General features: G+C 39.9%; 1 protein-coding gene across 4 annotated transcripts in view; it reads left to right on the top strand.

Moving 5' to 3' along the window:
* GRIA1 (glutamate ionotropic receptor AMPA type subunit 1) overlaps positions 1-21,579 on the top strand; it is a 306,425-nt gene that overhangs the window by 74,822 nt on the left and 210,024 nt on the right. The window contains exon 1 of one of the 4 annotated variants that reach the window (XM_077895796.1): positions 11,545-11,682. The exons of the other annotated variants lie outside the window; for them this stretch is intronic. The gene's annotated coding sequence lies outside the window, so the exon portion shown is untranslated. Of the gene's footprint in view, positions 1-11,544; positions 11,683-21,579 lie in introns of those variants that run through there. 4 annotated transcript variants of the gene reach the window in all.

The raw sequence follows: 21,579 nt of genomic DNA, 5'->3' as shown, positions 1-21,579 counted from the left end.
TGTTATCCTGGCTTACAGTATTTGTAAGAATTGAAGAGATAATTTATGTAAAGCATTTATATGTCATGATACCTGGAACATTGTAAGTCTCAATATAGGCTAGCTGCTATTATTCTTATTATCATGATTATTATCAGCCAAGAAAGAGGTATATGCAAAGTACTATTGTGGTTCAAAGGAGGGGCAATCACTTTCACCAAAAGTGCATTCAGGGGCAGTGTGAGGATAGGTGAAAGGTTCAACATTTGAGCTTGACCTTGAAAGAAAATGTGTAGGTGGGGGTTTGGCATCAAAGGGTATTCCAATAGAAGAAATTGCATGAATGAAAACACAGACAGGAGACACAAGTAATGACTACAAATGGTAAATAGGCCAATTGATACATAAATGCAGATGAGGGCAGACACCTGCCTCAGGGTGGGAGTTTGAGGGCCAAGTTGAGTATAGGCTTGGTTTTACAGGAAGAGAGGAAACATTGAATGCTTATAAGCAGGGGAATGACAGAGAGAACTATGCTCCAAACGATTTGGCAAGCCATTTACACCCACTGTGGCCAGGATACATGCAAGGAAGTTGCAGGACTTGAGACTCAGGAAGGACACTTGAGAAGGACAAGCCTGACCCATTACAATGCTATGTCCAATTAAAAGACCTCTTTTGGCTTTAGATGGGGAAGAAGAATCTGTGACCTCTGTATTAGTCTTGCAAAATGCCTAAGATTAGGTCTTGCAAGGTGCATTTTCAAGTATGGTCCTTTTTAATAAGAGTTTTTTACTTTGCTATGTTGATTTGAAATTCATGCATGTCTTCAAAGTCTACTGGATTCTCAGAACAACCCTGTGATGAGATGAGGGAAATATTTTGAATTGTGAGTTTGTTGAAGGCAAAGATTGCATGTGGAGCTTGATTGCTCACTCAACAAATAAGTAAATAAGTGAGTGAGTGTGTGAGTGAAGGCATGAATCTTCACTTGACTCAGGCAACTGAGGTGAGGAAATAGGATGAAAAGATCTTAGGGTCCAATGGTTGGTCACATAGCCTGGGACTCAAACCCAGGACTTCCAATTTCGTCATTTGTACACTTCTCCATTTATACTTCCTTAAAAGAGTGCTTTCCAAACTATATTAAAAAATACAATGAGTTGGAACTTTGCTTGCTTATTTTTTTCTTTTCTCCCTAAAAGCAGAAGTTTGCCTTTTCCCTTTTAAGTCAGTCATGAAGGGAGCATTGGCTTTGTGCCCTCTGAGAGCTGATTTTCTACCCCCATGCTCCAATTCTGATGTGAGATAATGGAGCTTAGCCTTCAGAGATATGAAAGGTACCAATTGTTTTGTTCTCCAAGCATTAAAATGCAGCTGTTTTTGCTCCCTTACAAACCTTTCTTTTCCTTATAGCAAGTAGGATGAAGGATAGAACATAGAATGAGGAAGTCAGGTTAGTCTGCTTCAGAGAGTTTAAATAGTTTGGGGGAAAAATGAAATAACACAAAACCATAACTTGTCATTGTTCTCTGCTGTTTCCACTGACCACTGCCAGTCTACTGTTTCCATCAAATACGTATAATATTGGTTGTGGAGCAGATCAAAACATTCTCTTCTCAGGGATGTGCAGTTAGTCCATCTTAAAGGAGGAACATGGCATCAAAGAAGTCCATTCTTACTACCCCTCACTCATTTTTCTCCTTTCCCCCCCTTTTTCTCCCCTTCAGGGGGAACAGAAAGCCAGGATTTTAAAAAGACTCTTTCATCTCAAATTGGTCTCTTTCCATTAGTGTCTTGGGTCTCAGAGACAAAAGATTTTAAAAAAGATATAAATAGCACTGTTGAGGACACTAAATGCTAATTAATAAGATTTTATATTTATACAGTGCAATGTACATTGCTTTTACACATAGAAATTTAGGCTGCTGGTTTTTGAACAATTAAACTAAGGAGCTATTTTGTATATAAACGATACCGACTGATTGAGAGTATGCCAAGATCAGCATGTGACCTCTGCACAGATTAGACTGTTCACCTTCACCGAGTCTGGAGTTTCAACCTTGTTAATACTTCAGAGATGACTAGGTTCAAGGTGCCTGCATCAGGGCAACTAAATCCTTGAGAGACTGCCCTATACGCTGTTATTGGAGTGGTATCTGTTTGTCAGGATAAATATGGAGTCATGGGGACTATACCCTGGAGTCTTCAAACAATGCTGCCTTTACCAGTAGGGAAGTCTTCATAGGGACCCCAATTCTGACCAGAAATGTCCTTGTTTTTGTTTTGTTGTTGTTGTTGTTGTTGTTACACAGCAACACAGCATAGTGATTAAACACATGGGTTTGGAATCAGGCAAATTTTGTGTATTAGTTATCAAAGCTACATAACAAATACCCCAAAACTTAGTGGCTTACAACAACAATAATTATTTATTATCTCTTATGGTTCTGTGAGTCAGGGATTCAGACAGCACAGTGTCTAAGATCTCAGCTGGAATACTTAAAAACTGGAAGCTGAAATCTTCCGAAAGCTCACTCACTTTCATAAAGGCTTTGCTGGAGCTGTCAGCTGGAACACTGACACATGGCTCCCCACATGGCCCGTGCTTCTTCACATGGTGACTGCATGCTAAGGCTTAGCATGGCAAAAATACCATTCTGATGCCTCATGGAAAGATATGTCAACAATGGAAAGTAGATTGTCAGGATGGAAAAAAACAAAAGAGAAATGGGAGAAGAGGAGAACACAGTGGCCATGTTTGCCTAGCACCACTTTGAATCAACAGGTAAAATATCTTAGCCTCCCCATATTGCCATGGATGTGTATTGTATAGAAATGAGTACATTAGAAAAATATAGGTTAATAATAAGTTATCCAGTGAATAGCTTGTCTCTCATTTCAGGTTTATCACTACCATCAAACTGCCATTACCTGAACACTCCCTTTACCCAAAGATCTTCACAGACATAATCTCATTTAATTCTTATACAACCTGATATACTCAATATTACAATTTCCATTCTCTTTTTTTCTGCATCAGAACTTTGAGGATATGGAAATTCCCCAGTCCCCCATTGATAAACTACTGCTGAGAGGATTTATTTTTAAAGATGTAGAGCCATTATTCATCTACAGACATTCTCCATTTTAGTTTCAGGCAGTACTTCTCTGGCAGCCTAATCTAATACTTGTAGTCATATAAGGAAGTCTTTTGGCTGGCTATTCAGGTATTCTTATCACATGATCTAATTTAACATATTTTTTTCTGCCAGTAGAATTCCCTTTGATCTTTCATGTCATTATTCTTCCAAAGCTACCCCCAAACAAAAATCTACACTAAACAAGGAAAGCTACTTCAATATATCTGGATTTCTAAGCAACTATCCCCTCTCCCAAAAGAATAAAACAGCAAAAATATTTCCTTCAAATAGAAATAAAAAGTCTCTCAGTCATTTCAGTTTCTATGGCTGTAGCTTTCTTAAGACATTAGTCACACACCATACAATTCACCCATTTAAGTGTTGAATTTAATGTCTTGTGTTATATTCACAGATTTATGTATCTGTCATCATAATCTAATTTTAGAACATACCACTTTTAACAAAAAAGAAGCCCTGTACCCATTAGCTGTCATTCCCTATTGTCCTTCCATGCTCTCAATCCTAAGCAAATGCTAATCTATATTTTGTCTCTATAGATTTTCCTTTTCTAGACTTTTCATACAAATGATATCATATAATAATGTACTCTTTTGTGACTGACTTTTCTAATTTAGCATAATATTTTCAAGATTTATCCATAATGTAGCATGTATCAGGACTTAGTTTCTTTTTATGACCAGATAATATTCCATTATATGGATATACCACATTTTGTTTATCCATTCCTCAGTTGACAGATATTTGGGTTGTTTCCACTTTTTTGGCTATTATGACTCATGTTGCTATGAACATTCCTATACAAATTCTCATGTGGGCACATCTTTTCTTTCTTTTCTTTTCTTTTCTTTTCTTTTCTTTTCTTTTCTTTTCTTTTCTTTTCTTTTCTTTCCTTTCCTTTCCTTTCCTTTCCTTTCCTTTCCTTTCTTTTCTTTTCTTTTCTTTTCTTCTTTCTTTCTTTTCTTTCTCTTTTTGGCTATGTACCCAGTAGTAGAATTACTGTGTTACACAGTAACTCTGTGTTTAACTTTTTGAGGAACAAATTATTTCCACTGTGGCTGCACTATTTTACATCTCCACCAGGTATATATAGGGCCTCAACTTCTCCACATCCTTACTAACACATGTTAATGTCTTTTTGATGATAGCCATTCTCGTGGATGTGAAGTGATGTCTCATCACAAATGTACTCCTTCATCCCCATCATCTATTTCACCCAACCCCCCACCCACCTCCCCTCTGGTAACCATCTGTTTGTTCTCTATAGTCAGTCTACTTTATTTTAAAATTCTAATATAGTTGTTGATGTTTGCCATGAAAATAAGAAAGAGAAATTCTAGCCTTTTGCTAATGAAAGTGTGATTCACAGACCAACAGCATTGGTGTCACCTGGGAACTTGTTAGAAATGCAGAGTCTCAGGCTCTACCTCAAACCTACTGAATTAAAAATCTGTTTTAACAAGGTCCCCCGGTAATTTGTACATGTGTTAAAGCATGAGAAACACTGATCTAGTTTATCAAAATATCATCAGAAGCAGTTGACTGATTCAGATGGTTTTTACTGAGTCAGAAGATTAATGATGCTATCATCATTAAGCTCTTATTATAACACTATCTTGATTCCTTTCTCTCCTTGGGTTCCAGTAAGTCTTCACTTACAAAGTCCTATGGAGTTTTCTGTAATTGCAATATACATCCTTTTCTTCACATTTCTATAGCTACCACCTTTGTCTTGGCCCTCACTACCGTGCACTTGGACTATTCAAGATGGGTCCCCCTTCATGCTTCTCCATTTGCCTAAAGCTCTCTACCTTTCACATCTTTTCTGACTTTTTCTTGCCTTCACGGTAAAATTCATATCCCAACTCTGAAGTGAAGAACTTTGCATTCAAGCCCCAAAATGCTTTTCTCAGAGAATCTTTTCCACGTATGTTCTCATGTCTACACTTTTGTTCACACTCTGGAATGCCCTTCCCTGTCAGTTTTTAATGCCTTCAAGGCTTTACTGAAACCCCACATCCATTATGAATGTCACAGCTACCCACATCACTGTTGACTCCCCTGTTATGAGGTTCTGTGCTGCTTGTTGGCTATATTGCTTTTTGTTCAATCACATTATAATTTCAAGTAAAAGACACATGTCTCTCAACTAGACTATAAGCTCATAGAGGACAGGGGCCACATCTTTATCACCTGATAAGGCACTGAGAACATAGTAGGTAGTCAGTAAATATTTTGCTTCTGAATCTGATGAAGTTGTGAAATAATGCCCAGATTTGCAAGCACATCATTCCTACTAATTTATTTCCCCTAAGGGTCTATGTTTCAGTTCAGTAGTTATGTAAACAACATTGTTTATAAAACCAACCATGGGTAGGCAGCCTCAGATCTGCCAGGCAATAGTCATTGGATGCAATCCAGTATCTTAGGACAAATAAGAACTATGAACCTTTATTTCAAGAGCCACTATATTCTGTGGAACCACGCTCTATTCTAGGTGTCAAAACAACAGGTATCCTTTCCACCTACCTGTTGTGGCAGTCAAGGCCAGCTGCTTAAAAGCAGCTGTGTCAGGCAGAGAGAGAGCCAGCTGGCATGCTCCAGCTGAGCCTGGGGCATCCCAGATACAAAATGTTGATAACATTGACCCTCATTCTGTATTTTGTTGCATTTTCATGTTTGCTTGATACTTCCTTATTGAGGCTGTTGGCAACAGTGTGTGCTGCTTGCTTGGCTCAGTATATTATTTGCTTTTTGTATATGGCCTACTTTTCCGACTGCAGGGATTGAATGGTAAAGAATTTTGTGAGTAGCCATTACTACTAACAACCTTTTTTGTGTATATATTAACTTCTTTATACCACATAAACTTAAGGAGATATATAAGGGAGGTGCCATTATTCCCTTTTTACAACTGGGAAAACAGAGACCCAGAAAAGTGATCCAACTTGCCCAAGGTCACAAATGATGGGTTTGTGTCAGACCCGGGACTAGAGTTCAGGTTTTATAAACCTAAGACTAATATTAGGTAATTGGCTCAGGGCAGCCTAACTGGTTATTAAAAGTAGGCAAAGTTGGATTTGAACCCAGATGATCTTTTTCTGGAGTTCACACTCTCACTCAACTATTAACATAACCTATCAGACAAACCACACTGATTCATGTAAAAAATATGTATTTGCCATTTTTCTTCTAAGCAAGGCTTGCCAAAATTGGGAGCAATATCCTGTCTTTGAGATTCATTACTTCAAATAACTATCTACTATCTCTTTCGAAGTTATTTCTTTAATAATAATTATTCAATTCTGATTATATCTAGGAGAGAAATAAGAAACCTATTTAGATGCTAATTGGCTGTAACATCTCAGTAGGTCTTGTATTTCCTATAAGGAGCCTCTAGAACATGGATCATACAGTTATTACAGAGTTTTCTAGACTTACCAGCTTCTATATGGTTCAATGCATTTGAATTTACCAAGCAGTTTTGTAGCAAAACAAATCTCTGCTAAGGACAGAGTCTTGAAACCTAAGCTTTGAGGGTAGCAGTTATTTTCTTGTTCATAATAATGGGGTTGCAGGATGGACAGATTAAGTTCTTTGCCCACATCAAAGCACTGAACTAAAGAGTTAATGAGTATTCCAGAAAGTTCACGGTTTCATGGTAAAAAGCTAAATTTCTGGTGTCAGACTTCTTAGGTACAAATCACTGCCTTATAACTTGGTAGCTTTCTAACCTTTGGCAACTTAACTTCTCTGGATCTTTTCCTCATCCACACCAACAGGGTTAGGGTGAAATGATTACTAAATGAGAGGATAAATGTAAAATACTTAGCCTAATGCCTGGCACATAAATAAGTGCTTAATAAAAACTAATTATTCTTCTTATTATTACCTATGTATTAGTATTCCTATAGTTAAATAAAAAGAGAAGTAACCCTCATCCTTCATATATATTTATGTAGTATCTGTCTCTCAGGCCTCATTGAGTAATTCCTTCTGATTTACTAATATCAGAAGTCCATCTGTGGACTTTAATTGAGATAAGGAAAGAAATGATATATCAGAGTTTCCAACCTCAGGACTATTGACATTTAATTAAATTGGATAAGTCTTTGTTGTGGGGGCTACCCTAACACTGAAGGATTTTCAGTAGCATCCTAGCCTCTACTCATTATAAGATGTGAGCAGCAACATTCTCCTCTCCATTTGTTACAATAAAAAATGTCTCCAGGCATTGCCAAAAGTGTCCTGAAGGGCAAAAAGTCCCCCTACTTGAGATTTACGTAGTGCATCTTCCCATAATGAGAACATGTATGGTCCTGGAGTAGCCTGTAATAGACCAAGACAGAGATGGGAAATTTTTTTTGTAAAGGGCTAGTAAGTATTTTAGTCTTTATTTCTGATGCAACTACTCAGTTCTACCATTGTATCATGGAAACAACGATAGACAGTACATAAATAAGTTTCAATGAAATGTCATTTTTGGAGATTAAAATGTGAATTTCATAATTTTCATGTGTCACTAAATATTCTTTGTATATTTTTTCAGCAATTTAAAATTATTAGAACCATTCTTAGCTCACAGGCCAAAACAGATGCTATGCTAGATTTGTCCCATGATCAATTTTTCCTGACCTCTGGGGGGCTAAGGAGTATATGAAGCCCTGGGGAAAATATGGTACTTCCCCATGGCATCGAATCAACTTAAAAATTTGGGAGAGAGCATTTTTTATTAAAATAAACATTGCTATATTTTGAAGGAGAATCCAAACTCGCATGAGTTTTCAAGATAAAACGTGGTATTTCATAGTTATGTCTTACTTCCTGTGGTTTGCTTGGAGCTATGCCTCAGATCTCTAGGGGACATCTCTGACATCATTCTTCTCTCCTTTTTGGCTACTTTGGTGAAAAACTTGAGAAATTGCCATTGTAGGTGAGAAACTAGCTCATATAAGAGCATTTTGGACTTATTATAACTGATTACTCTTGCATGGGATCCAGTAGGCACTGAGAAATATTCTGAATGCCTCAGTGGCTCTCTAATGTATTTCATCCAGAGGATGGTTGTATAACACATGATTACTTAATCCAAGATGGTTCCTATAAATCCTTTCTGAGATTTTCAAGTGTCCCCTTTATTATACTTAGGATCTGGAGTCTATTATTCACTTCTCTTGTCTCTAAGCAGCATGCATACTACTCAGCATGATGCATCCCCCAGGCTCCACCCTCAGGAAGCTGAAAATCATCCATTGATGTTAGGTCTTATTCAGATGAGATGACCATAAAAGAGTACACCATCAATAAAGATATAGTGGCGGAAAAAGCATTAGAATGGCAAGCAGGAGGCTTCTTTTCTAGCCCCTCTATGCCTTTTATCCTGAATGGGAGAGTTACTTTTCTCTTCTGCCCAGAGTGTTTTTTTGAAAAGAATTCTCAGGCACCATCCAAGCTGAGCTGGGAAGAGTGCCACGATTGATTAAAGCTATTTGCCATGGATGGGAAATCAGGGAGTGGCTGGTATAAGTGCTGGGGTGTTGCCATGCTTAGGCTCAATCATCTCTATGGTCCCTTTTGACTGGAAATGTCTATGGCTACATTACTCTGATTGCAAGGTTTTGTATTACTCAATGGATCTAAAGAAGAAGGGATCATTGTGGGATGCAAAGGTCAGGGGAAGATTACATGGCAGAGATGAGAGAGTGGTCAGAGCTTTGAAGATGTTTATGCTTTCTCACAGCTGGGCTCCAGCAGAGGACATTTTTTGCTGACTTGGGTTTTGATTGGCTCTCGACTGGGTGCCTTCTATTGTGGTGTTGGCATGGCAAGAGGGGGGCATGTGGGAGATATTGTGTCCCTGCCATTCTCTCAGCCCTTGTGAAAGGAAATGTCTTCCTAATGAGCCCATCCCAAAGAGTCTGGCCTTTCAGATAAACAAATAAGCATCAGCAGGAGAACTCACAAGAGGACTGGAAAAAATAAGGCCACTTTGAGTGACAGCTCAAATAGAAGAAACCTAAGAGGTCTGAAGTTAGCAGTTAATGAGCACATCTCCCCATCCGTGCTTTGTTGGGCAGGGCATCTATTGTTGAGGATACCAGAAATGTGTGTGTCTTATGTATACAGAAGAAGCCCTTCCGCCTCAGTCTCAGTACTGATTTTTATTTTATCTTTCATTTGGCAGAGGTTCGTGGGGGGGTGTTGCCTGGAGGATATTTGCAAGGTGAGAAGAAATCTAAAGCTAATTTCAGCCTAAAACCATTTATTTATCTAATTAATGGGGATAAAAATATAATTCACCTCCTGGAATAGAGGAATCAAATAGGATCATGCTCAGAAAGCACTTAACATAGTACCCCAGCATTTAGCCAACATCTGATGCATGTTGGCTGCACTTATTGTTAGCAGAAATAAATAACATCATCTTACTCATGCATGGAAATACACCAAAAAGAGCTTGAAGATGGGGGCTCTAATTCCAGTTCTGTCATCAGGTCCCTGTGAGATTTGGGGCAAATCATCTCTTATGTCAACTGAGAGTATTAGACTGGAGTCTTCATTTGTTTAGTAAACATAATTCAAAGACCGACTAAGTGCCAGACACATAAAAAGGAATAAGATGCAGTTTGTGCTCTCAAAAGACTCTAGCTGTAATGAAAGAAACAGACAACTAGTGCATGTGACAGTATAATATGAGAATTACTATTACTGTGTTGATGTATGCCAGGTGCTCTGGAGCCCTAGGCAAGAAACCTGTAAGACTGAAGCCTGGTCCTCATCCCACCTTCCATGGATCTGTAACACAAGCATCCAAGAAACCAGCTGGGTGACTAGGGGAAGAAGAGGCCACCTACCTGGTGAGGAGCCTAAAACCCACATCCTCTCCTTCCAGGACCAGAAATCTCATCAAATACCAAGCTGCCTTAAAATATAAACATTCAAGGAAAAGTGATGGGGGCAGAGAGGTAACATGGTGACAGTAATGCGGGCTTGGAAACAAGGGAGTTCAATTTGAGTTTCAGAATTGTTATTTTGGTAGCTTGATGACTTGGGGAAAGTTGTTTAATCTCTCTGAGCCTCTGCTATGTCATCTGCAAGAAGGTTGTTCTGTGTCAACATGCTTTCCATGCCCCATGTGGGAAAAGGGAGACTTTATTTTAAAGCCTCGGTAAGCTGTAACTTATATAAACTATGGCTTATGCTTGTTTCTGTTGTTATTCTTAATAATACTAAAAATAATAAATACCCTGCTATGTTATTAAAAAATACATTCAGGGGCCAGTAATTGGATTTAGGTGTTCAAAAAAATAGGTAAGGATTATTTTCTTTCAACAATCAGTGTCTTTTTCTGGGAAAATAGACTAAATTTAGACTCCTTTAATTTTAATACAAAGCAGTCTTAATTTTTATAGCTTAGATGTGTGTGAAACACAGAACAGAGTGAAGGAGGGAGAGAAAGTATCTATTTCTCCTGAAAGCTAATCAGAGAAATAGCTCAAGGTAAGCGTCTTGTGAGCTGATCTCAGATTAATTGAAGTTTCAAGATGCTGTTGTGATAGGAACCCCTGAAGTGGGTGATTGATTATCCAATGATGGAAGGAAAGGGTAAATGATTATAGTAAACAAGAGCCTTTGTTTGAGGAAAAGTAAAGGAGATGCGAGGTAGGAGAAATATAATAAAGACGGAGGGAGAGAAGAAGCTTGTGTTCTAGTCCCCTTAGGTAGATGAACTTGAAGAAGGCTCATCCCTATAGTTGGCCTCACTTTGTTTCCTTCTCGGTGCAACCCAAGGCTTGGTCTAGAAAATCCGTAAGGCCTTTTTCAGACTTGCCAGACTATGAGGTTTCTACCTGTACGACACTGAAACAGTAACAAACAGAAAATGAGTGAGCCTGACTGATAAACTGAAAGAGAAACAGACTCGTAAAACCCACTGATTCAAATTAAATGGAGAATTCATGTTGATTTAGAGCTGGCAATCTCAGGCTTCTAAATCACAAGGAGACTCTATTTAATCCTAGGATGGTCTCTTGGGCCTTATCTTTCTCAGCTCAGCAGTGCTACACAGAGAGCAGCCTTGGAAGTCAAGATGAAAGAGAGAGAAAGGGAGAGAGAGCGAGCATGCAAGAGTCTGAGTGAAAGAAAGAGCCATTTAGAAAATGAAGAACATACCTGAATTTTTGAGGGAGCGCTCCCATACCTCCCCAGCCCAGGTATGGGCAAAAGGACCATGAAAGCCTCAGCCAGGCCTTAAATATTGGTTGTCTGCCTGTTGAACTCTTTTTGGCCTGATTTCCAGTCCTTAACAGAAGTCAAATTCAATGATCTTCTGTAGGGTTAAATAAATTATTTGCACACCATCTGTTTAATAATGCTGTTTACTATTTTAGGACTATGAAAAGTAAAGAATTCAGCAGACCCACAATCCATCACTCCAAACTCTGGAAATTTACCCCTTGGGAATCTAGGAAGTCCTGAAGGCTGGGAAAGGTTATTGAACATCATCCACAGAAGAGAAGTCAGATAGCTCCCCAAATCTGTGGTAAGGATTTAAGTAAGGAACTCAAGTAAGGAACTGAGGCCTGGGGGAGATCCAGGGCTTTCCCTGAGTCACCCATGAGTCTCAACAGAACTGGGACTGGAACTCAGAACTCAGGGTAGAACAATTTCAATCCAGGGTCATGGAGCTTCTAGTGGCCCTTCCCATGACTAGAGGGGTGTAGGGATGCTCTGTTTCCTGGTTCTTTTCAGTGTAACATCAGAAAGGTATTGAGGATTCTTCTTGGCATGAGGACCATCACCCAACTCAGAGTGACAGACAAAAGAATGTTGGATTTGGGAAGCTCTGTGTGACCTTGTATACAATGGGTCTTTATTCATACCACTAGTATCTGGGAAAGAATTATATTCACCTGGAAATCCAGCTGCTGTGCCCAATTCAAATCAGGTCAACATATTGATTCAGACACAGGTAGTTGTGCTGTGAGAGAACTGGACTAGGAGTCTCAAGGCCTAGTTTCTTTTTCTTTTCCTTTGTTTTTTTTTTTTTGTTTGTTTGTTTGTTTTGTTTTGTTTTGTTTTTCCTTTTTTCTGTTCTGTTATTTATTTATTTTAGAGAGAAAGAGAGAGCATTAGTGGGGAGTCGGGCAGAGGGAAAGGGAGAATGCCAAGCCGACTCCATGCTGAGCATAGAGCCAGATGCAGGGCTGAATCTCCAGACCCCGAGATAATGACCTGAGCCGAAACCAAGAGTCAGATGTTCAACTGACTAAGGCACCCAGGTGCCCTAATTCAAAGTCTAGCTCTAATTCTATTTCTACCCCCTGCTGGTCACCTTTCCTGGATACTCCACTTAAATTCTGTGAGCCTCAGTTTTCCCATCTTTAAGACGGGAATAATGATGATAGTATCTGCTGAGCAGCAATAATTTGAACTAAATGAGCCAAAACAAACAGACAGACAAACCCCAAGAGGCATGGAATTAAGTATGAATTTCTAGGCTTTAGTTTATACACATTTTGAGAATTTAAAGGGAAGAAGAAGAAATGCAAATATCCTGAGAAGATTAGGAAGTGCTTCCCTGAGGAGATGGGGAGAAGCTAAGCCCTAAATGGCAGGTTGGATCTGCTCACCAGGAAAGGAAGTGAGGAAGGGGAGGCAGGGAGTGAGAAAGTAGGAACAAGAGCCTGAGCAAATGTCCAGAGTTCTGATTGTTCTAATGCCTTGGGTTTTGTACTTTTGCTTTAAATAATATCCTAATCCTTGACACCTTCATTCAATGGTGTTTTCTGTTCATGAATTGTTCCCCTGGGGAGGAGTAGAAACTAGGTTTTAAAATAAGACACATCACAGAAACTTCTTTTCTTCCTATTCATTGAAATTTAATACCTTTTTTTTTTTTTTTTGAGAGAGAGAGAGTATGCACACATGAGCAGTTGAGGGGAGGGGCAGAGGGAGAGGGATAATCTCAAGCAAAGTCTGTGTTGAGCACAAAGCCCAACCTGGAGCTCAATCTCAAGATTGTAAGATCATAACCTGAGCCAAAATCAAGAGTCCATCACTCAACTGACTGAACCTCCAAATGAACAGGCTTATTAGCTTTTAATTATATAATGTTCCCTTGTATCACTCTTCACATACTAAATTACACCACTAATAATCATAATCCCTCCTTTGTTTTAGACTTTAGGGTTGTAAAGTTTACATTATGTTGCCACCTTTGGCCCTCATGGCAAATCTGTGCAGTAATTTAGGTTGAGCTATAGAGAGGTCACTAATAGTTGGCCAGGTTGCCTGATACACAGTAAGCTCTCAATAAATGTTAGATGGATGGATGGATGGATGGATGGATGGATGGATGGATGGATGGATGGGAGAGAAGCAGGGATTGAGTTGATAGCTATTCTGAGTATCAGCCATATTTTATCACTTCTCTCAGTAATAATCCTAGCTTCAGGAGAGATCCCAGGGCACAGAAAGCCAGTGTGCCCTGCAGTCATTTACCTCTGGGCTACCTCTTCAAATGGGGATCAGCACTTATCCTCTCTGCTATAATTTTGTGATATAAGAAACCTAATCAATTTCCTATGAAGCATGGTCTGCAACCACCAAGATGTCCCCTTTCATACTCTATGTGATAGAGTATTTGGAGTTTCTCTTTCATTTCAGAAAAATAGATTTCTTGCCCATATCTATCCCAAGGCATAGAGTTGAGAATATCAATGTTTGGGTTGCAGGAATATCATGTAGAAAAGAAGGAAGGACCAGAAAACCAGAAGGCATAAGACCTGAGCTTAAGACCAGGGTCTAAAGTTTATAAACCAGGGGATCCCTGGGTGGCTCAGTCGTTTAGTGCCTGTCTTTGGCCCAGGGCGTGATTCTGGGGTCCCGGGATTGAGTCCCACATTGGGCTCCCTGCATGGAGCCTGCTTCTCCCTCTGCCTGTGTCTCTGCCTTTTTCTGTGTGTCTCTTATGAATAAATAAATAAAATCTTTTAAAAAATTAAGTTTATAAACTTCATTTTATTCCCTCATTCATTCATTATATATTGTTCCTACTTTGTAGCAGGCTCTGCCAGTCTTTGGGATACTGTAATGAATAAGAGGGACAAGACACCTGACTTCATGGCCCTCAGTTCTGATGGAATAAAATGGACAAAAACAAATAAACAAAAATTACTAAATACATGCAATAAGTGTAAGACAAAAACTCCTGTGGTGGTGGGGGGGGAAGCAGCATAAAGCGAGAAGATAATAACATGAGGGTATTGCTTAAATAGCGTTATCAGTCAAGACCCTCTCCAAGATGGCAACATTCAAGCCTGGTCTTAAAGGCTGACAAGGTATTAATTAGCTTCACAAAAACAAAATTGGAGAATAATCTAGTCAGAGACAACAAAATTTTTAATGGTCCTGAAATGGGAAAAAGCTTGGTAGTGGAGTTTGAGGAACTGAGAAGCAACTAGGTAGCTAGAATATTTTTAGCAAGGGAGAGAATAGTAGAAGATAGCTGAGAAGAGAAGGCACCAGAATAGGAAGAGCCAAACGTGCCTTGGAAAGGAGTTCAGATTTTTTTTTTAAGATTTATTTATTCAGAGAGAGAGAGAGAGAGACAGAGACAGAGACACAGGCAGAGACACAGGCAGAGACACAGGCAGAGGGAGAAGCAAGCTCCATGCAGGGAGCCCAACGTGGGACTCGATCCTGAGCCTCCAGGATCACACCCTGGGCTGCAGGTGGTGCTAACCCGCTGTGCCACCGGTGCTGCCCAGATTTTTTTTTTTAAGTGCATGAGAAGCCACTGGAAAGTTGTAAGTAGAAGTGGCATGTGATCTAATTGTTGTTTTAAGAATTTGACTTGGGCTCAGTCACTCAACTATTCTGTCTCCCTTTCCCCTCCTGAAAACTCCTAATTCCTTGTCCTTCCAAGAGTCTAAGTGCCCAATGTTTATAATATGTTGCTCCAAGTAGTGCTTGATAAATATTGAATTGAATGGCACGATAATATGAATATGCTTTGTAAAATATTAAGTGTTATGCGCATGTAAGATGTCATCAATATTCATCATTTCCCCAAGTCCTGCCTCCCTCAAAGGAATAGACAATATAAATGGCCACAAAACATTTTGAAAACCCCATCCCAATAAATGGTACTTTATATTTCTGTTCATTTGTTTATTAGAATCTGGGTTTGGTTTCTTTGTACTATGGCACCAACTTATTCTCTATTTTGGGCCCAGGAACCATCAACCAGACTCCTGTGCTATTTAACCCTAAGAAGTAAAAATATCTGGGGAGAAAATGATGGGCAGTACTGGGAGCCAAGTCAGCCTGCCTTTGCCTAGAACTGTGCCCTTCTCACCCCTCTTCCTGCAGTAGATGGAAGCTTATTCTCATTAGTCATAGATCCTCATTACCTACAAAGGAGTTGTGAAGGATAATACTGACAATGATAATAAGAATAACAAATGATTAGTAATGTGTATATAGATATATATACCCATGTATATATATAGCCCTTTGCTACTTTTCTCAAAGCATTTTTTCCCCATCCATTGTTTTAATTTAGTTCACACTCACGCACAGAGGTAGAGTGGGAGTGTTCTAATTGGAGAAATGGCCACGAAGTGCTTAAGTGGTTTGCCTCAAGGTCAGACTGTAAGTGGTGGAGGAGGTGAAACCAGGTCACAGAGCGCCCAAGTCCTGTGCCAGCATAGTGTGTCAAGACCTCTCAGCTCCTACGGGGGCCTTGGGAAAAAAGACTGGATCTTGAATTTCAGATTAAATAAGTAGGAACTGGAGTATATGGAGACTGTAAAGACCTTTTGATTCATATAGTCTAGTCCCCCTCTTCCATTTTGCACATGGGAAAACAGAGCCACAATGAGGACCCTACACATGTAAGTTCAAGTACCTACTAAAATTCCTGCCATGCTGCCTTTCAATACCATATGTAGCTGGGGGCTACAGTGAATGTAGAAGATAACAAAAGAAATCAAGGCAGTCCTCAACTAGATACATTGCCAGAGATGAGATAATACTAGGTTCAGAGTTCTTTAATTAATTGAGAGTTTTCTTTATTGGATGTAAAGGTTTCTGTGACTTTGTGGTGGACCTTGGACTTGGCATGCATTTGCCTAGGCTTCTCTTGTCCTCCTCCCAGGGGTTAGGACAGGGTGAATCTGTGAATTCCTTCCAACTTTAGCATCCTTTAATTCTACCAAGTGTGGGTTAGATGGGATATATTTGGCTGTTTTGATTATACCATTGAATTATTGGTAATATAAAAGGCTTTTATATTTTAACCTATAGAATAAATTATGTTTTCTTAGTGCCAGATATGAGCATCCTATGTGGGAAAAAAAAGGACAAATCCTCTATGATTTTCCTCCTTCCCCCCATATGCTTTATTTACCTCTTATAACTAAAAAAAGTCAAATGACTTTCTTTTATCTGCCCTGGAATGTTATCTCCAATGTTAAAAAGTTTAATAATCAACACAGCAGATGTATAGTGAGGGCACATCATGCAACACACATGATGAACTGACACATAAACAGTAAGCACAGCACCCAGCACAAGGTTAGTACACATTAAAATGCTAGTTCTTGCTGTTGTTATGGCTGCCATCATCGTCATCATCATCATCATCATCATCTCATCAGAAATGGTTGTTTTGTCTCACCTACCCCTAGAAACAACTGAAGAAAATTGAAACTATCATTTCCACATTTTGCAGAAGAGGTAACTGGAACAGAGGGAAGTTACATAACTAAGCTGGTCACACAACTAATCCTCAAACACAGATATGTTTGTCCATAGAGCAATCTCTAGATTGCTAGTTTCATTGACCTTCTGTACACCTTGACAGCTACACACATTAACTTGTCCAACTGGAGCCTAAAAAGTGACATAGCTCAGAGGCACCCCACGTTTAGTGGAATGTGGGTGAATGAGAATCCAATGCCCATGTGTGAGCCTTTTTACCCTGATCAAGTGCCTGCCTTGGGGCCAAACCTCTCTGTTGGTAAAATAGCTAAAAATACCCCCCTAGTCCAGCTCCCAGAATGGACATGAGGTTCCAATGGGATAATGGATGAGAATACATTTTTATTTTGTAATCTACTCAGATGCATGATGCTCATCTCATTAATATTATACTCTGGTGCCAATTTCTGTGGGGTCAGCCACAGAGAAGCTAGTTCAGGCTGCAACATCTCATTAGAAGCTAAAATTTGGATTCAGAGAGAGGAGAATGCAGGGGGCGAGAGCCACCCTCTTGCTGTATCTGTATTCGGAGCAGCTTGCTGGTACCTTGGCAGTGCTGCTGCTCAGTAGGACGTCTCTGACTTTGATGTTGCACGTGTCAACATTCTAATAGGGTGGCAGCCGAGATTGAATGTGAATTTGGAGAGACATCTTATGACAGGTTTTGCCTAAAGATGTTTCAACAGATAACCCTTTAGAAATAACAAAGGTAGTTTATGCATTTCACAGGGAACCCGGGGGCTTAGGTAGCAGCTCAGTTCCAAGCTTGGCACAGACAACTTCCTACTCTCCCTTTTTTTCCCCACTTCACATCTGTGAGATATCATCCCGTGTCACAGTAGTATAGTAGTGTGTTTAGTTATACTGACATTCTGTCTACATTGATAGCAACAGTAGAAGGACATGAGGCTATTTCCTTCTAGAAAGTCCACATTGGAAAACCTTAGAAAGTCAGTGATCCCTCTTAAAATGTAAATCAGATCATCTTATTCTACTGTTTAAAAATTCTCTCATAACTTCTCATATCATGCCTAGAATAAAATCTGGATGTAAGAACAAAGGTGTTGTAGCACAGAGTAGATGCCCAATGAATATTTCTTGGATGAAAAAATGATGGCCCTCCTTTTATAGATGGAGAAAGTAGGACCATAGAAGAGTACCCATAGTTGCTCTCCTGTTTTCTCTATGAAGGATTTAGGTTAGCACCTTTGTGCTCACCTGGGGCTTTGTCAAGTTATAGCATCCAGGGATTCTTGGTGTGTTGTTTGTGGATCCCTGGGAAGTCCGTAAATGGGGATCAGGGTGTCTGATGTTCTGTGGAAGTATAGGCATATTTCTGGTGAGAAGGTTTATTTATACCTTTTATTAATACCTCAAGGGGGTCTTTGACTCATTAGTGGCTCCTGTTAACTTTTTCCTTTAAGAAATTTATGTTTGGGGCAGCCTGGGTGGCTCAGCGGTTTGGTGCTGCCTTCGGCCCAGGGCATGATCCTGGAAACCCGGGATCAAGTCCCATGTTGGGCTCCCTGCATGGAGCCTGCTTCTCCCTCTCTCTCTGTTTCTGTCATGAATAAATAAATAAAATCTTAAAAAAAAAAAAGAAATTTATGTTTTGGGGGTATAAAGTAAGCCTAGAGAGAATGGGCCATCTTGGGGACCTTCCTGTTTCTCCACTGTCAGCATGACTCCATTTTCCTGCCACAGAATATAGGGAAGGCTCTACTTCTTATCACCAAAGCATCTCTTTCCCAAGCTACATGATGTATTTCTGGTGCCATAAGCTGAAGTCAGATTTCCACATGTGTCAGAGAATTCCAGAGTCGGGAAGGATTTATTTAATTCATTGTTTATAAGCCACAACATGCACCAGATTTTTCTAGGGAGCTTTTTCTAACTTTGCATTTCCAGGCCCCAACCCTGACTTTCTTATTTGGTAAGGTTTAGAAGCAAGGCATATGAGTTTCCTAGGGCTGCTGTAACTGAGTACCACAAACAGGGTGGCTTAAAACAACAAAAAAATTACTATCCTAGTTCCAGAGGTGAGAAGTCTGAAATCAAAGTGTCAGTAGAGCCATGCTTCCTTTAAACACAACAGGTAAGAATCCTTTCTTGCCTCTTCCTACCTTCTGGAAGTTGCCATTCATCCTCACCATAGATTTGCTTGCAGCTCCTGCACTTCAGTCTCTGTCCCTGTAATCCCATGCTGTTTTCCCTTGTGTGTCTTCTGTGTGTCTTCTCTTCTATTTTAATAAGGACACCAGTCCTGTTGGATGAAGGGTCCACCCTACTCCAGTGTAACCTCATTGTAGTTACATCTGCAATGACCCTGTTTCCACATGAGTTCACATTCTGGGGGTTGAGTCATGAATATATGTTTTAAGGGAACAAAAGCCAACTCATGACAAAGAGTACAAGAACATGTGGCTTTTAAAAGTTCCACCAGTGACTCTCAATGAGAAGCACTGCTCTTACCTATCCCCTCACTGAACAGATGGGAAACTGAGGCGCCAGAAAGAGATGAGTCCAGGGTTACGCAGAGACTCAGTAATAGAGTCAGACTAAGAAGCCAGATATCATGATTCCCCCAGCATTTTTCCCAGTATGCCAAAATGCCTGGACTTGCTGACCCTCCCATGGATCTACCAAGACAAGCCTTTAAGTGGGCATCTCCAGTTGCTCATGTGTGCCCAGGGCCACTTACTTCCCCACTGGCATCTAGAGGAGCAGCAAAGGGTCTTTTGGTCTCAAACTTGTTTCTGTTCCAGAGGATAAAGTTTTAAGGCAAGTTGGTCTACCTCAGCAGTCATGGGCATGCATCCCAGTTTCCTCCCAGTTGTGCTATGTGCCATGACCATTTCTTATGGTTAACGACTGGTATTTGGATGAGATGTGGGAAGACTTCCTTCCTCATCTATCACGTACTCAGAACACTACCATATGGTGTGTTTTAACACAGTCCTCTCACTTGGGTTATCGTGGGGGTGGGTTCTTGGGAAAAGAAGTTAACATCTGGAGAGACATCCCAAGCCTTGTGCACCACATTTGAGATATTTCTCAGTGGAAATATTGGTTGTCATGCCCAATTTGTGTCCCCTCCCACTGTATTTTTTTGCTGGAAGTCTCCATGATCTGTGGATCCCCGTCTCAACAAGTTCCCTCACAGCAGATGCATTTAAAGTCACGGATCCCAGAGTAAGCAAATCTAAAGTATTTAATCTATTATTAATCAGCCAGTTGCCAAAATGATAGAGCTCTAGGGGGGCCTGAGGAAGACATCAATATTTATGGCCTCGTTAGAGAGTGCATATTTTTTCACTTTCCTTCCCCCTTCCCTTAATATCAGAACAGAAATATGAAGCATAAAATATGTTTTATGCTATTGTTCAGGGCAAGAATGTCCTGTCTTGGAATGAGATGACTCTGGGTCCTTTGCATATTTGTTTGGGAATAATGGCTATTAGGGCTATGGTCACTTCTACCAGATTGGGTTAACAAAACTAGTCTATAGCCCATGGTAATACAGTGGGAGGCATAGGGAACAGAAGGGACCTGGGAACCATCTTTCACAAATAATTCATTTATTTGTAATAAATGGTGCTCGAGAAGGAAAGGAAAGAGGCTTGTGACCATACATTTACGTATCACTCAACAACCCTGACCTGGATACTTCCCATGTGTCAGGCAATGTGTGAGCTGTTAGGGACACTAAGATAAGTATCAACAGGAATAGGTACCATTTATTGAGCCTACCTAGGTGTTAGGTACCTGAAAAGTCCTTTAAATAGTCCCTCCTGCTGAAAACTTGCCAAAAGCTTCCCACTTAGAATAAATTCAAGTGCTTTGCCTGTTAGGCTCTGTGTGGCCTGGCTCTGACTTACCTTTCTGATCTCCTCTCTTTCATTCTCCCCAACATTCCTTATGCTTCAGCCTCAGTGGCTTTCACTATTGTTGTTCCTAGAATATAACCATGCTCATTGTCCCTGTAGGCCTTTGAACCAGCTGTCCACTTTGTCTAAATTAACTCTTTCCTATATCACCTCTGGATACTCATATTTCCAGCCTCAGCACAAACCACTTTTTCAGAGATTCCTTGACAAGTTACCCCAGACTTTTTACTCAACTTGTTTTAGTATCTTCCTACCCAGGTGTGTTCAGTTGAATGTTTAATACCTAGATATAGGGCAGAGGTACAGGGGGAGTAGGCTCTGATTGATAGTTTATGCCAGTTTCCATAGTGTAAATACCTCCAACTGTAGCTAATTCAGTGATTCAAGCTATCAACATGATGTTGCTGAATACAAAGATGAGAAGAGAGACACACAGCCTGCTCTTGTGAGCCAGTATAAGTCAGTTCTGGCACACTGCTTACTGTCTCAAATTGTAGTGTTTGTTTACTTGTAATTCTTTCCTCCTCCCATGTCATGTAAGCTCCAATAGAGGAAGAACCTTTTTTTTGTTTTGTTTCTGAGTATATTCCTAGTGCCCAGAAAATGGCCAGGAATATGGTACCCATTTAATAAATTGCTGCTGAATGGACTATTAATGCATGACAACCTCACAATAAATCTGCTAAGTAGGTACTACTATTATCCTCATGTGCCAACTAAAATGCAGAGATCCCAAGCTTGTATAGTCAATACATGGGAGAACCAGGATTTGAACCCAGGCAGTT

Source organism: Canis aureus, chromosome 4, assembly GCF_053574225.1.
Source record: "Canis aureus isolate CA01 chromosome 4, VMU_Caureus_v.1.0, whole genome shotgun sequence".
Taxonomy (NCBI): Eukaryota; Metazoa; Chordata; class Mammalia; order Carnivora; family Canidae; genus Canis; species Canis aureus.
This window is presented reverse-complemented; position numbering and strand designations above follow the sequence as displayed.